At 36.0% G+C, this 18,089-nt stretch overlaps 1 protein-coding gene across 1 annotated transcript in view; it reads left to right on the top strand.

Moving 5' to 3' along the window:
* Nucleotides 1-18,089, top strand: part of LOC116175686 (elongation of very long chain fatty acids protein AAEL008004-like) — a 79,009-nt gene that overhangs the window by 13,250 nt on the left and 47,670 nt on the right. Inside the window, exon 2 of the mRNA XM_031493926.1 lies at nt 15,062-15,131. The gene's annotated coding sequence lies outside the window, so the exon portion shown is untranslated. The remainder of the gene's footprint in view (nt 1-15,061; nt 15,132-18,089) is intronic.

Genomic DNA, 18,089 nt, shown 5'->3' with positions numbered 1-18,089 from the left:
AGTTTAGTTTAGGCAACGTGTTGCCATTGATGATTATTATTATTATTGTAGTGGCAGCTACTTCCACTTTACTTTTATTTTTTAATTAAGTAGGTACTTACTTTTATAATTTAATATACTGTACATAATTCGTGAATTGTGACCTGAGCAGCCAGCTTGTTGGTAGGTAGCATAAACCAACCCTTTCTTCGAAACATACGTTGTCGAGAAAAATCCTTTGAGGAAGTTTATTGGAGAATTTGTAAATCATGGTGAGCAGTTAAAGATCCAACGAAGATTACCGGTCCAATTACATGACTTCCCATTATGCCATAAAATACATTACATAATTTTAAAAAAATATTACTTGATTTCGGCGTGAAACTACAACATGTAGGTTTTCCTGTGACGAGTATAGTGTTCTGTATGTCGATTTGAACACTCCGCGGTTAGAAAAATAAGATTCATCTGTCCATATACTCGGACTGGTAAAACTGTTAGTTTCGATATTCTTGCGGATAAACCACCTACTGACCTACAAAATGTGACCTGGGACAATGCATCAATGGTAATACATTGTGTAAAATAAAGCAAAGTGTCTTGAAATGTGTTCAACTAGATAATGGCATGACATTTTTTCGAGAGGATAGTTTGTAGTTATACCACCATTTGTAGGTATGTAAGTATGGATAATAAGATAGTCAATAAGTGATGTTATAAAAATCAAAATTTTTCTAGGCCTACTTATATAAAATTTTGGAGGGAGTTGTAATGCCCAAACCCCCCTCTCATGAGTGCGCCCCTGATTTTTTAAACATCTGATGTAATTATTTTCATTGTTCTGCTGGCTCGAATAGATTTTGTTTTGTTTTTTTTTAATTAATCACAGCCTACTTGATTGAAATATAAAAACCGTTAACTGGTATCTTATTTTCAATCTTATGTTATGATAGCTCGTTGAAAAGAGAATTAAAAAATCTATCAAGTAATCTAAAAATCCCATATAGCGCCTATTTAACTTTAGGAAGTTGGTAAATGTTCCTCAAAAGTAGCAATCTTGAATTTTTTTGACATCAATTCTAAATTAAGCGTATCAAAGACAGTCACTTTTATATAAAACTTTTTTTTATATCTCTTATACTTTCGATGATATAAGACATTCAAGGAAATGACCAATTTTAGTTTTTTTGAATTTACGTCGAACCTATGCGACATTTTGAATTTGCATAAGGAAATTTTAAATAAGCATCCAAAACTGCAAAACATTGCCCATTTAACCAATTCTCTATCTTTAATAATAACAAAGTTACCCGTGCAATCCCACGCGGTTTGGGACACACTGTATATTTGGTTATTAAAGTATGACACATATTAGGAGTTGCACGATGTATAGTATACCGGATGATTAAAGAATATCGAAGTACTGGGATTGTTACCCCTTCGAAACGTTCCGGTGTTCATAACGTGAGCACTGATGATTGGCGGAATTGTGTGCAACACGCTAAGGAAGAAAATAAGATGTGGCCTAATGGATACACTTATAGAACCATTCATTATTTCACTCGGATCGGAGGACAGTGACAGTTTTAGTGAACTTTCGGAAGACAGTGACTAAATCGCTTTACATAAAGCAGTGAACTGTGTTGTTTGATAATATGAGTATAATTCCATTGTTCTGAATTTGGGGATATTGTAATGGGGATTGTGTAGTATTACAACCTTAGACCATATAGTACATGGACTGCTATTCGCCCTATGCTTTCAATACAAAATGGGTGGTCACGGATAGAGGGCACTGTAGTCGTGGGTATGTGAATCTCAGGGTAAACTAAAGTCGCGGATCGCGTAAAGAGCAGATTTATAGTAACCGCGTAGTAAGGGAAGCTTTAAATACTCTTCATTATTTGCTATACGTCCACAAATAAGAATAAGTTTGCCTTTTTTGGGATATTTAGACGATTCATTAATTGACGTGTATTAATTTATAGGTTGACAGTCTCAAATCGTGTCTAATCGGACAACTTCGGACATACTCGTTTACCCTGAAAGTCACATACCCAGGCGATGACCTTGACCATATTTTCGTTACAATTAGCAGTCCATGTACTATATGGTCTAAGATTACAACCGATAAAACATTTAAAACTACAATTCAAAATAATGTTTCAAAGGCCAAAAAATGTTGCAGGATTATTACCTATTATCAATGTATATTTATTATAACTCGCTTTTAAAAGTATGATGTATGCATAATATAAGGGAGTTCCTATCAAATAATAACCCAAAAGCATAAATAATGAAATAATCCAAATGTGAAAGAAAATTAACATGGGAAAACGGTTTTTTTGTAGATAGTAGCTTCCCATGTTAACTTAGAGTGTTTATAATGACACCAATCGAAAGAAGATTTGTCTAATGATATAAGAATTAGTTCATTTTCAGGTGTATTTCTCACTATTTTATCGCGATATTTGTTTTCCGTGCATTTTAATCCGTCTAAGCATTCGACAGTTATCGTGTTCACGGACGGACAGACGGACACAATCGACTCCCCTATAAAGCTTACATCGCCTTGCTCTGCCGCTTAATAACGCACGGCGCATTCAGCCGCCTACTAGGGGCCACTCTGCTCAATTATACAGTTACGGAGTGCGATATAAATAAAAATGCGAGTATTTTTTAATCTGGTTCGGAACCTTACTTTCGTTAAATCTAAGTACGCACAACTGTTAGCAATTACAATCGTTAACACGTTAACATACTTCGAATGACCGTGACGTGTATTGTTAATTAAAGATATTACAAAATAGAGTACCTACATTTTCTTCCATTTTTATTCTAATCTTATTTTAGTTATGTATTTTCTGTAAATGTGACACATGTAAATATAATTATGGAGGTATCATTAATGTCTTTCCTTGTGGAATCGAAAACTTTCTACAGGCACACTACCTGGTGCTACGAATTGACTAATTTGCTTGAAAAATAACGCAATTGTAATTCTTTATTCAGAAGTAACCGCGTTCATTTACCATAATTGTATCCTGTTTTCAAGTCTTGCTGTAGGTGAGAATTCTATTCGTAACCTGGTTTGAAGTGGGTCGCTCTTTCAACCATCTTCAGTATCCTATTTTCACTTTGTAATATTCAAGTGCGCTTTGTGTTAGGTACCGTTATTTTAAGAAAGATGATATAATTATTCCATTAACAATTATTACTGTTTGCGTTTATGACATTTATGTGGCACAGTGGGTGAATCGGTGTCTTATGTTACTGCATCAACCCAAGATAATATTCTTTATTGTAAGCAGGCCGCGATCGATTGTAAAGTGTATTTTTCAATGAACGTGCTTCCTGTTGTTAATAGGACGCTCTATTTGTATCTCGTGTCGCTACCGAAATAGAACGTCTCTGCAGGTGGAGTGTAATTGAATGAACTTAGTGGGATAGTACTGCTTTATTTGAACGCAAAATAACAGAATGAAAACTAAATTGGAAACACAGTAGTAGTGGTTACTTAGCACTTTAGCTATTAGTATTTAATTATATATACCCAATACAAGTTGCGAAAATAAAAAGTTAGCCTGAAGCGAGATCAAGACGATATAGAACCTAATAAACGGCGCCGTAAAAATACTTTCACCTTCTAGAGGGTCTTCTTAATTTGTACAGTCAACACTGATCGATGCCAATGTTTTTTTCGTCAATCCATCATCACTGCATTTACTATTTATGTCACCAAACCAGGTAATTATTTTGATTAGTTCAGTTCCAATTACGTCAGATACTTAATGTAATTTTACAACATTAGATCCCCGACTTTAATTAGCGGTAATTTACTTACTGACCAACTATAATAAGTGTAATTACCTTGTACTTTTATTGTGAATTTTTAGATGGGTGTATGGGACCTAGAGGATTGATTGTTTTGGCCTTACTCTCTTGAACCGTTCTAGGCCTGCAAAGTACATTCACATTATTATGTCATTACTTGCAACCTTTTGGTGCATCATTAATTAGGTATTTTAATTAATCCTTAAGAATTGTCCTTAATATTTCTTTTTGATTATAACGAAATGGACAAATGTTAAAGACTTCTGCAATGTATTGTTGCGAACCTGACATTGAACTTTTTTTCTCATGGGCATATAAACACGGAATTACCACTGTCGGCAGCACCTTGTTCACCTTGCCATTTCACACCGGGTACGTTGGCTAAGGGGATGAATCGGTGGGCCGTAGATTTCGATTTCAATTAATGGTTTTATTTACACGTTTTAAATGTACATGGGATTCATAACAGTAAAAGTTAAATCAGAAATATTACATTAACAAATGCGTATAGATTTTTTCATCCTTTAGAGCTGTCTTGTAGCTGTAGTAGTAGTAAATACTCATAGTCACGAAATTTAGCTAACAGTTATCCGGATTTCATTCGCTGGTTCGGCCAACCATGAAAATTTCCCAATATGCACAAATTATTTTCTTTTCCTTACCTTCAAGCTACTTTTACAATCCCCACGTGTCCAAACCCTATTAAGTGGACAGGGGTGGACAGTTCTTCCCACACTCTCAAGTGCTTGCGTTGATAAAGTTTCCTTCATCACCTTTAACAAGTCATGGTCGTGGCCGATTTCTCGAAACTTTGCTCCTGTATCGACAAATGGCGTGGAATCAGAAGTTGTCGGAATGGCGGCACCGTAGGAGTGAACGTACGTGAAAAATGTGTTACTCGTGTCAATATAGATTTGAGTGCAGGAAAATATGATTACATTATTAATTTACGGTAGCGATTTTTTGAAATTTCATGCGATTGCACAAATTACGCAATTCGCCGAAAGACAAAAATGTCATTGAAAATGAGTTATTTGCGCACAGTAGACAGGTGACCGACTTAACTTTGTCTTATGTAGCGACAATGTGGCGCTTCGAACTTTTACACGCACCAAACACCAAAGATACAACAGCTCAATTTGGAGCAAGCCTGCCCTTTAATGAGACCACCTATGTATATATTGCCTAGCTCAATTTAAAAATATTTCGCAACCCCACAAAAACTGAACCCCAGACCTAACTTGGAAGATAGCACTTGCTGCCTGGCAGAAATTTCGCAATTTTGTACAATCGATGAAATCACTAACAATCACATGAAATTAGCACGCATCGTTGTTGAAAGTTGAGGAATTTTTAATAGTAATAGCACCCATATCAGCTCGACAAATTTAAATAAAGTTTGGTAATAGTTATTTACATAAAAGTCAGGAAAATGGCACATTGCCGACTGCCGTCAAGGAAATAGGAGCCGAGTACTTTAATTTCCGAGTCAAGTAATGTTATTTTACTGACGAGTTTTGTATTAAATTTTACTCGAAATACAAAATATTTGTTTAGGCTATCATCACAAAAGCGTTGATTTTATGGTCGCTTTTGCGGCCATAAAGTTTCACTTTATTGTACGCTTCTGTCAAACTTTACTTTATTGTACACATCTGTCAAACTGTACTTATTTGAAACTGATGTTTGAGAAACAGTAATCTGTTTGATACAAAGCGTCTATCTGGTCTCGCCCCATCAAGGATTGGGCCATCCACGTGCGTTTTTTTCATTTTCGGACTTGTAGGAATGTTTCACACCATTTTGCATAATCACAATGTTCACATTTAAAATTATAGTTTCGACGTTTCAATCTTTGCTGCTTGCAGACCTTTTTGAAGTGTAGAACCAAAACATGAGGAAGATGTTGTTGCTTACATTATTATACGAAGAATCACCAGCAATTAACCGAAAACACAAGTAGCTACCTATACCTACCATCAAAGTAGGTAATCAGGTTTCTAATAATTGTACAGCATGTTAACTATAAGGTCTTGGAAGCCACAGTTACGAAGGACCTATTGCATTTGACATTATTAAAATCTTGTGCAGCGGAGGAAGTTGCGATTGTACTTTTACTCTCAAACGCCTGCTCTTATATCATACCTATATGACTTAGGGTCGCAACGCTTGCAGTTTCCAAAATTTCATTTTGGGTATCTGAACTGTCGCTATCACCCATTTTGATACGCACAAAACACACGCAAAGATGCTAATTATAATTTATTACATATGACAGGAAATGCTTTGTTTTTAATTGTCTAAGATAACTATGATTTTCAGAAAAAATATGTTTATGAGCAAATTTTTGAATTCTTTTTTGATGATCGCCTAAAAAATGTTGTGTGCACCTTGGCCAAAAGTGATTTGTTAGGCCTCATCTGAAATGCGGCCTCGGCTACCGCCTCGGCCACAAACAGCAGCTTCGGCCAAAAAAGATCACTTTTACGGCCTTGGTACACAAATAACATTTTCTGAAAATCATAGTTATCTTAGATAATTAAAAACAAAGCATTTCCTGTCATATTATGTAATAAATTATAATTAGCATCTTTGCGTGTGTTTTGTGCGTATCAAAATGGGTGATAGCGACAGTTCAGATACCCCAAATGAAATTTTTGAAGCTGCAAGCGTTGTGACCCTAAGTCATATATGATAGAGCGGGCGTTTGAGAGTAAAAGTACAATCGCAACTTCCTCCGTCACAAGATTTTAATAATGTCAAATGCAATACGTCCTTCGTAACTGTGGCTTCCAAGACCTTAATAGTTAACATGCTGTACAATTATTAGAAACCTGATTACCTACTTTGATGGTAGGTATAGGTAGCTACTTGTGTTCTCGGTTAATTGCTGGTGATTCTTCGTATAATAATGTAAGCAATAACTATAACATCTTCCTCATGTTTTGGTTCTACACTTCAAAAAGGTCTGCAAGCAGCAAAGATTGAAACGTCGAACTATAATTTTAAATGTGAACATTGTGATTATGCAAAATGGTGTGAAACATTCCTACAAGTCCGAAAATGAAAAAAACGCACGTGGATGGCCCAATCCTTGATGGGGCGAGACCAGATAGACGCTTTGTATCAAACAGATTACTGTTTCTCACACATCAGTTTCAAATAAGTACAGTTTGACAGATTTGTACAATAAAGTAAAGTTTGACAGAAGCGTACAATAAAGTGAAACTTTATGGCCGCATAAGCGACCATAAAATCAACATTTTTGTGATGATAGCCTAAAAATAACTATTACTTATATAGAACTTTTGATTAATATCAATCTGTCAGTTATGATAGGAGTCATTATAGACATTTAGCAGTCACAGGTGCCGCCTGTAAAGTGACGATGTGGGCGGTAAAGTGACAGGTGCTTTGCTAGTTTTAATCGCAAACGCAATAGTTCTACACGTTGTTAATGTACTGAATTATTGTCCAAACTCCAAATATCCCGTGTGAAGTTTAGCAATAACCAACGAGCAGTAGATGCGGCAATAAATATGCAAAATATGCATATGAATGGATAAATCGTGTTTAGGGGTATCTGGAGATTAATTATATGTTAAATGTTACGATTGATATTAATTCTGCATTATTTCTAAAAAAAAGATAATGCCTGTCTGTGTATAGGTTGAGTATCAATCGCAATATTTGATATGGTCGGTGTCCGCCCACCCTTAAACTGGATTTTAATTAATTTAAATTATTTCTAACAAAATATCACTTACTTATGTGTACTTATACATTTTATTGAAATTATTAACTCCTAAATAAAAAAGTTGCCATTGAGCAGTTTGCGCATGCGCACGTTGAATTTTTACAATATACGATATGCCTTGTCTTTACGAGAAGCATCTGTGGTTAAAATTTCAAAAAATATCTATAAATAAGAAAGTGGACATTGCTACAGTAATCGTCAAGATTTTTCGTGGTTGATGTGGCAGAGCTATAGCTACCGAATGCAAAAAGAAGGAACTTAATATCTTGAAAACTGTAGGAGGAGTTAAGGCCTCGGACGGACGGAGAAGGTGGTCATAATAGCGCCTTCCAGCATGAGTTGGAAAATGCGTTAAAAACTGGAAAATCTCCAGGTTAGTATAACGCGCTCCGTGATTGCGCCCAGATGTCGCCGACCCCACATCATGTAGCTCCGTCCCTAGAATTGTTAATTACACGACCTCGGTAGGTACGATCACCGGCCCATCGGACGCTTACTGCGACTTGGGGGATTCGTGTGAAATGGGCACGGCATCGCGCATTGTCGTCTTTGTTTCGGTGTTTGTTCGTCACTGCCTTTCTACAAGCATTCTTGTACGGACCCGCATTCGCTGCCAGCCAACCAGCCTGATGGTTGGGCAAAGTGAGATTAAAAGCTAACTTTTTACAAATAAATTTGCAAAAATGCGCCAAAAATGTATTAATTTTAATTCATTCAGTAAAATGTCAATAATAAAAAGTATGACTGATATATCGTTATCAGTGGATACCAAACATCGTATATGTCGGTCAAAACAATCGTAGCGATCGATTCTAGATACAATGGAAATGGTAGAAGTGTATACAGGGTGGCCCAGATCGAGTGCGATTGCATTGGTACCTAATCTCTGTCATTTTCGAAGATACGTTAAATGGACAACGTTTGGCATTTTTGTGTGCAGTTTAGAATACTGTTTAGAAAATTTCAAAATTCGGATTCAATTAAAAGCTCAAAAATGATATAATGAAATTCCAGATTGCAATTACTGACTTACATATGAATATTAACTTTCTTTTGTTAAATGAGTGCATTGGTTTTAAACACGGTTTAATTTAATTTAATTAAGCATTCAATTTAATAATTATGCTTTATTCTTTACTGGATTATGGAATATTTTTGATCCTCAGAAAAGAATAAAAAAACACTTTTTGATTATCTAAAAATTCGTTATTGCACCAATTAATTACTGCAATAGCAATACTGGAATTTTAGTTGGATAATAAAGTGTTTTTATTCATTTTTAACGATGACATATGACCTAAGCAATAATAAATATAACATTTCTAAAGTCCCCTTTAATGAAATCTAAACAAGTTAAAAGTGAACGCACGTGTGACGATAGTGCATTTTTCATTAGTAGATTAGTATTTTGCGGTAACGCTTTTTGCTGCGTTCCCAACTAAATCGTACAAAAATTAGACAAATGGAGCTTAGTTATTGTGAATCACCATCAAGGCACTGTATTTTGCAGTTTTCTCGACGAAATTATTCAATCAATGAAAAGATTGTTCTACCAACTTAACGTTAACTGTGCATCAAAGCAATGTGTTTTGCAGTTTCTCCGATGAAATTGGTGAATAAATAAAGATTTTGCTCTATCAATTTAACCAAAATGCCAATCTAGTTCTTGTGCATCAAGTCAATGTGTTTTATCGTTTCCTAGAAGAAATTGGTGAATAATTGAAAGTTTTGCCCAAATGTAATGAGTAACAAAGGAGGAAACGCCTCTTTCTGTCTCCTCGCTGTTTCAGTTCGGAGGGTTTTAATACCGCAAAACAAAAGTTCTAAAATCATGCTATCTGGTAAAAGACTGGAAGCATTAAAACTCGCATTAAAATTACAAGCGCGAGAGTCATGATCCGACTAATTCGACGATGGATGATGGCGTGACTATCCACTTTTAAGAATCTTGCAAGTTGGCGTCACGTTACATTGCACACATTAATGCCAGCTATAAGGTGATAAACCTACCCCCGAAAAGTAACATTTTATTTTTAAAGCAATCGAAATTTTAAGCCGTGCTTTTGGTCGATGGTAGCTAAGGGTAATTAACTAACATAACGCATCCAAAAATTGTTCTTTGTGCTTACGTAGCAACTTTTAATTATTTATGTGTGCACATTCTGTATAAATAATAAATTACGCATTCGTGATTCTGCTGCAGTAAAACTGTTCTGTGTCATGTTTACGGTAGAAATACACACTGAACTATAAAATAAGCTTTTCGTATTTGCTTAAGAGACTACAATCGTTTTTGCTTTGGTTACTTCCGTAATTGCAGAAAAGTGTCGAAATGACAATCACAATAAAAAGCTGTTGAACGCCTACCTAATGTACAATTCTATATATCAAAAGTTTTATTTCAGTAAAAGGACCCAACCCTATAATTTATTTGTAGTTTGTCAAAATAAACGGAGTGTGTGGCATGAATAAGCTACCTCATCATTAATATCAATGACGGGGCCAATATTTACCTAGCGGTAAATTTAGCACCTTCTGTAGGTATCGCAATTAAGCGGATTTAGCATGGGATAATTAAACCATGAGCTCCAAAAGGCTTCTTCTGTAAGGAATGTGTTACACTATACTTTCTCGGTTTCGTGATTGATTACTATCATATTGTGTTTTCTCGCAAGAGTTCTTAAAATGTAGCTTTGTACTTGCTATTCGTGGTAAGATTTTTTTAAAACACGTAGATACTCGACTAATCGACTATCGTTTTCCACTATAAAATAATCTCCTTCCACATTTTCAAAAAAACACCGCCAATAACTTAATAACACCAACAACGCGTCCCTACTTACGTCGGAATATCGCGAAGTTCTTCGAATCACTTGCGTTTTCGTTATCAACACCAGATGTGCAATAATTCATTTTCGCCTGATAAGGCTCCTTATCGCAAACGACCAGATGTGTCTTACATTTTAACACAAAATTTCACGTTTTACAATGAAATACACAAATCTAAAGAAAAGCAACAAGAACCACGCAATTACAAAACTTCTAAAAGGAAAAACAACATTGAGACACAAATTAAAATACAGAACGTATTGCTGTATTGTTTTTGCTAACTTCACAAAATTTCTATTGCTGAATCTCGGGTAACACGAAACGCGACAAATGAACAAAAAAAAATAAAATGCTTTCCAGAGCATTCACAGGGTTTACAGAGCAATCAAACACTTTTTAGGACTTCTGAGGTTTTTATATATCACCCTATGATATGTTTACTTTTGTTAGAAGCGTGTAACTAATACAACTCTATAAGAAAGTTGACATTGCGCCGTTTACGCATTGCTAATTCAATGTTTACTATATGCGCTATGCTTTTTATTAGGTACTAGAAGCATATATGTTTAAAATTTACAACACATGTCTATCCATTTGACATTGCACTGTCTGCGCACATCTGGATTTTTACAACACACGATATGTTTGCCTTCACTAGAAACATCCTCGGTAACGACACGTCCTTGATAACTACGAAAGCGTAAAGAAGGCTTTGAAAAGTGATTACGTCGTATATACAGGCTGAACATTTTCTCTGGGCACTGGGTATATCTCCAAAACAAGATTTTTGTTAAAGAAACTGTTTATGCTATCGAAAAATATACGATTTCTACCAATCTACTTACTTTAAATTTGTAGTCAGTGGCGTCCGAGGTGGCGTCCTTCTGCTGGTGAAGGAGGCATATTTTTGTAAATGGAAATTACTAGTTTTCGAGTATTTATCAGCAGCGCTACCAGTAAGAATATGGCCCAACCACTACGTGCCAACGACAACCATTTTTAGTTTTGATAAATGATCCTCGATTTTGGTAATGAATTTAATTGTTTTCCTTATCTACCGACCTTATTAGCTGGATTATCATAATGTTGTCGTAAACATTGTTTTGAACGTTATAATTAATCTGCCAAATTATCGGGGTAATCTGATAATCCTTCCCTGAGAGCATCCATAAAAGCGTCGTCAATATTTTCTACGCTTGGGCTTTCACTCAAAAATTCAAGTCTTCAGTTTTACTAAAAGAAAAATCCTGACGTTGACTTTAAAAACTAAAAAAAAATTACCGCAATTAAATTCCGTAAATTTCAACGGAAACGCTACATAAATTATTTTGGAACAGATGAGAAATTCACATTTTTTTTTTGTTTGAGTAGTAGAACAACGTAAGACCTTCTGCACAGGCACCTCTAAAAAGCATTCTGCGGGTCACTCTGTAATTGGGTTTCATTAGAATACCATGAAGGGTAGAACATGTGTTACCCCCCCTCCCTCCATTTTCTAAAGTTTAACTTGGCACCACTAAAGGCATGCGTATGCAAAATCTGTGACCAATTGGTTGCCGTATGTAAAAGCTATACACGTTTTACTTTCAAAAACAGCATCTTAATTCGTGGGGGGGGGGGCCTTTTAGACAGCGAAATTTGATGGCCGTCTGGCACACCTTCAAGGTATAGGCTACGTACTGCAAAGAATTCCAGGACTCTAGGATCATTCCCCTAGAAGTAGTTCGAAACAGCAGAAATGGGTCCGGGCGGACGGACGGACAAATCGCAAACAATAGCACATTTTTTAAAATTCTTAAAAAATGTGCTAAAAATAAACACAGATGACGTCTAAAATGTCAAACTTATGTCATGAAATGAGTTGAGAAATGTCATGTTCTATTGACGTTTGAAAAAAAAATTTTTTAAGAATAAAAAAAAATGCGCTATTGTTTGCGTTTTGTCCGTCCGTCCGCCCGGACCCACTTCTGCCGTTTCGAACTACTTCTGGTCCTATAGTCCTGAAATGTTTTTCAGTAGGTAGCCAGGTGTGCCAGACGGCCATCATATTGCGCTGTCTGAAAGGCCCCCCCCCCCCCCCCCCCAGAATTATTTCCGGAGATACTGTGTTTGAAAGTAAAACGTGCATAAGTTTTACATACGACATTCCCGTGCGACTTTCGAGATCAGTGAGCGACGGGGCCTGGGGGGGGGGGGGGGTAAAAATTAAATTTTATCTCTCAAGAAATAATATCCATTGGCGATGTCAGATGTCAAAAACAAAAGCTATTTCGGTTAAAAAAAATGCGCTTTATCCTGCACAAGAGTTGTGCAAATTTATATAGACTGGTTCACTTTTATAAAAAGCAGCGTTTTAACAGGTTCTAGGGGCATTTCAGACAACATTTGGCCAAATAGGCGTTTTTTACTAATTTGGACCTGCTGAACACGAATATCGATGTTGGCATCTCGAAATCTGAACAGGAAGTTCAGAATTCAAGATGGCGGGCAATTTCCGAAAATGTTGATCTTTTCACTCATGCGACCGATTTTTTCGAGCTAAAAACGGATTATAATGTTATTCCTGACGGAGGTACGGCACGATAATAATAGTGAACAAATGTTTAAACAATGATTCCATAGTTTTTCTAACGTCAAAGTGCGTAAAAGTGGAAACCTTTTTTTCATAGTAGGTATATACCTACTGTATGGCTACTGTTTAAATTTGTTCACGTCGTGTAATTATTAAATTATTTCTGTTTTGGCAAGCATTTTGGTTCCTGTGCGTCGTGTGATAGATATCCGCGATGTTCCATTAGGTACCTCAGATTTGGAAGAATTTCCTTTCATTAGAGGAAAACGAAAGAAACGAGTTATTGTCGCATCACCTTGAAGACGCCTCATTTGACGGCGTACTGGTGATTGTTGGAAGCTTCAGAGACGAAAGAAAAGTTTTCTGTAACCGTCAGACGACACAGATTTCCTCCTTAGAAACTTTTCACAAGGAAGCGAATACTAGGATAACGCTACAGATACAGATGTATTTCTGTTGCTTCTTCATCACTTCGAGAAAATACTGGCAAACGAAATTTGGTTGCTGACCGGCGACCGGTACTTCAAGAAAGATATGTATTTGTTCCTATCCATAATGATGTGCAGAGGAACTGGCCAAAAGCAGTAGTAACGAATATCCTGTCCTTTTACGCTATCACAGGAAGTGATGTCACATCATTTGCTGTTGTGAATTTCCACGCTTGGGTGCATTTATTTTTAATTATTTATTTATTTTTGACCTTTTCTTTTTAAGCAGGGGGGGTATCGACTTGGCTCGCATATTTTAGGTGGCGTCTTTTCTTCTCTTTAGGTAACCGATACCATAGCTTCCACCGACGGTGCGCGTCCCGCTTAGTTCGGTAGGGAGAAGTCGTTACCAGACGTCGTTTGGAAGAATGCGCACGTCCCTTGCCACATCTCGGTTAATCAAGTAGGATTTCCCAGAGTGGAGAAGCATTGCCAAGTTTCAGGAGCTGCGAAGCTTTAGATCTAACAATTCTAAACTCCATTCTCTTGGGATTCCATCTAATCTTCTCTAGCATTTCATCCATTTCCATAATTACGGCATATCAGGTGTAAGTCTCAAGAGGTACTTCTTTGACCTTAAACTCTGAAATGTGGCCCAGACTAGCATATCTATCCTTGATTTCCTGGGGAAAGAAAATGGCTAGGATTGCTCGTCAAAACTTTGTAAATGTCGCAAGGCTCAGTTGATTTGTATTAGGTACCTAATTCTCAAGAAAACAATTGACCTAACACTGAAAATAAGATAAATTTGCCTTCACTTTTCTATATGCTTTCATACTTTAATAATAATAATACATCCTGAGTAACGGTAGTTAATACCTAGCAAAATAAGAATCCTCCGAAACACCGCAGTTTAGTTGAACTCCTTCATTTTTTATCAAAACTTTATAAGGAGAATTATGCAATATAAACGCATGCCGGGAATACTATATGTGTCGGGATTACTAGAAACAATCGTTTTGCAAGTCCTCCTTTTGGCAAGGAGAACTAGGAATTTCTTAATTCTTAATTTTACACATCCTGCCACTAAAAAAACTATTACATTATTGTTAAAACAATAGTTAACTATTATTATCGTGATTTACGTCAGGAATAACATAATAATTAGTTTTTAGATCGAAAAAATCGGTCGCATGTGTGAAAAGATCAACATTTTCGGAAATTGGCCGCCATCTTGAATTCTGGACTTCCTGTTCAGATTTCGAGGTGCCAACATCGATATTTGTGTTCAGCAGGTACCAATTAGTAAAAAAAGCCTTGTTGGCCAAATGTTGTCTGAAATGCCCCTAGGACAGAGAAACTTCGAAAAGTGAACCAGTCTACTTGTTTTCGCTATCTGCATATACCAATAAAGGGAAAAAGGAAAATGGCCCCTGTTCAATCACTTATAATTCCGATTTTTGGGTTAATTGACGGCTGCTATGATTTCCCAAAAGGTATATCCGTATCCAATATTCACCCACTTTATTTTAGTTACATGGGATACATTGTAACGTTAAATGTCGTTATGCGAAGTTTGCTGCTAAAGTGCCGTAACACGAACCTTAAATTTGTACATAAATCTCCATATTATTTTGTACTTATATGTGTCTTTTGTTCCAGGAGCACGTAACTAAACTAATCTAGTCGTAGATAAGAGGAATTACCACAATTTGGATTTCTATATATACAAGTAAGTGCATTTTTCTCCAACTTAGGAGAAGTTTTTTGCGTCAAATTTATTATTGTTAGACACTTTGGCGTATATGTAAACGTTAAAAGCATTGTTATGTCGAGTTCTATAAATAATAGAACAGGGGATTTAATGTTTGTGTTAGTGGTGGGTTTAGCAATTTGTTAAATAAGAGAGTAGGATTGATGTAGGTTCTCTTTGAGCATTACGTCGCAATTTTATGTCTGCATTTATGGTTTTGCCAGATTGACAAGCAGATTGGCTGTAAGAATTAAATGGGAGAGGTCCATAGACAAATAATAATTGTTCCCGTATAACATTTATTATTCAATTTCGCTAATTATTTGATTGTAAATTTTAGGCGGATATTGAGTCGGAAATTTAATTCCGTTGTGTAAGCGCTCTCCTAGCAGTTTAAAGGCTCCACTCAATTTCTGTTTATAATAATTGGTACGTAAATTGAGATCAGTTTATCAACAGCAGAAATATAAGATTTCGCCTGCAAGGGAAATTGAGACCAATTATTTTCGGGGATCAATTATTTGTTTCAAATGTTTGTTTATTTCCAAAGTTTACAAGTGCTTATTGGATCGGTTTTTTAATTGTTCAAGATTTGAGTTTGTTTTAATGGAAGTAATGGATGTTTATGGGTGTTATAATGAATTTTCGTACAAATACTGATTCACTACTAAGTACTAACTATCTTTGTATAGACACATCACCTGAGGGATTTTGAAATCTGCTCCATATGTACTTGAACTAGATTTAGAATTTACTCGAAAGTTACTTTTACCACGTAAATCTTATCGTGTAAACAACGTCATGTAGACGTTATTTCATTCTAAACACTTAAAACCATGACGGGATACTCTGTACATGGGAATATTTCCATTTATTGAATAAATCTGGGGAATTATTTACGAAATAAGCACAAAGTTGGTTTGTTCCATTTGAATTTATATATTATTGTTGTTTTTCTTTTTGGAATTGTTTCTAGGCGCGTATTATTTTTTTGTTTAAAGTTTATCGCTCCTGTAAATTATTTATCTAAGTTTGTGTATTTAATTGTAAAACGTGAAATTGCGTGTGAAAATGTAGACCCATCTGGTCATTTGCAATAAGGAGTTTTTATTGGAAGAAATTTAATTAACGCACATGTTTTTATCGTCTCTAAATGAGATAAGGTGTTTTGAAGAATTACGCGTTCTTTCGAAGACTGGGTTATCAAGCCCGATTGTGATTGGCGGTTGTTGTGAACGACCTCAAGGAAGGAGATTATCTTATGATGGTGTTTGCTACTGCTGCTGCTAGCTGTTAGTTTTTCGCGACGGTAAAAAGAGCGTGTAAATTTGTTTACGTTCAACCTCGGGCTGTCAGCCCTAGTTGATTTGTTGAAGACGCAGTTTGTCGGTTTCGAAAGTTTTAAAAACGGTTTGTTCCGTATTCAGAAGCAGTTAGTACAAGTGGTAGTAAACCAAACAATTGTCTGCTTAGTGAAAGTTAACGTTTCGACTGCCCGAGCAGCCACCGAAAATTTTTTTGTATCATATTTACCAAGCCAGTTCGAGTCAATGAGTTCAGTTTATTAAAGATGAAGGGAAGTTCCCTGAAGCTGTCAGCGAGTGTTTTGTGTCATTATTAAGTGCACCTGAATAAACTACTGGCAGCGTAAAAAGTACATTTGAGTTTGACCAATGGAAAGCCTGTTTAATTCCATAAAAGTTAATTAATAGCCGCCTGGATGGACTGGAACCCCTATGGCCTAATACCAATAATCTAAAATAATGTATTAAAATATCGAACGCGTTCCAACAGCAAACAACTGAAACAAACAAAACATGTCAAAATCATTATTCATGCACCAACACCGAGATCGTTGGGAAAAAGACTAAGAGCATTATCTCAACACCAAGACATGAAATTGATGCACTTTTGTCAACCTCATAGATTTTGCTTAAAACATATCAAAGTTGTTATTCTTGCACCGAGATCGTTTGGAAAAAGACAATGCCCAAGACATGAATTTGAAGAATTTCTGTTGACTATATGTATCTTGCACGGTTAAAATATATGGTCGTTAAAAAGTGATGGTAATACTGAGGATCCTTCGATATTTCGTCACTTTTACTACTTACTTGCTTAACTAAGCAAATATCAACTATACGACTGTTTTCGATCAAATGTGCGGCAACGTTTGATTTATTCCGACGATTATTTTTATGATCTTGATTACAATCTTTACAAGATATTTGGTATGTTCCCGATTTTTCGTTCCTGAGAGAGTGAAGGAATTCCGAATAGTTTCGGAGATAACCGATTCGTTATCAACTTTATTTGCCTAAAATGGAGCTGCATTTTTAATTTCAAACATTAAAAGAGCTCGTTATTCTAAAAAAAATATATGCATAAGTTACTTAAATGTTACCACCGTAAAATTGGCAATAAATAAAGCAAAATTTACACAGTAGACCTAGGCTGTGAAATCAAAGCATTTGTGCAAAGCTGTAAAAGTTGAGCGTTAAATTTTGGGTGGAAAAGTGAGAAATGAAGAGGTGTTGAGGAGGGTTGGAGAGGATAACCCTTGTCTGTGGGCTACTCTGAAAAACAGAAGAGACACCTGGATTAGATACATTCTAAGACCCGAAGGTTTTCTAAAGACGCAAGGTCCTGTGGATGGTACAAATGCTAGGGGATCCAGCTTAGAATATATCGACCAAATAATGGTAGACGGGGAGTGTGCACCTTCTACTTGCCACTGAAAAGGTTGGCTGAAGATCGGTAAGGATGGAGAATATATTAAAAAGGACAAATTGTTCAATGTGCGAATTGTGAAGTGAAGCCGACAACAATAATTGTTGCCCATAACAATTAGTGTGTAAATAGCTGACGGAAATGACTTTTCCAGAAAATCTTTTGGATGACAACCTCCACATTTTTACAAATCATATACAAAAATCC

Source organism: Photinus pyralis, unplaced genomic scaffold, assembly GCF_008802855.1.
Source record: "Photinus pyralis isolate 1611_PpyrPB1 unplaced genomic scaffold, Ppyr1.3 Ppyr1.4_LG7, whole genome shotgun sequence".
In the NCBI taxonomy this organism is placed as follows: domain Eukaryota; kingdom Metazoa; phylum Arthropoda; class Insecta; order Coleoptera; family Lampyridae; genus Photinus; species Photinus pyralis.
The sequence above is the reverse complement of the archived record's forward strand: the minus strand, read 5'-3'. Positions and strand labels throughout refer to the sequence as shown.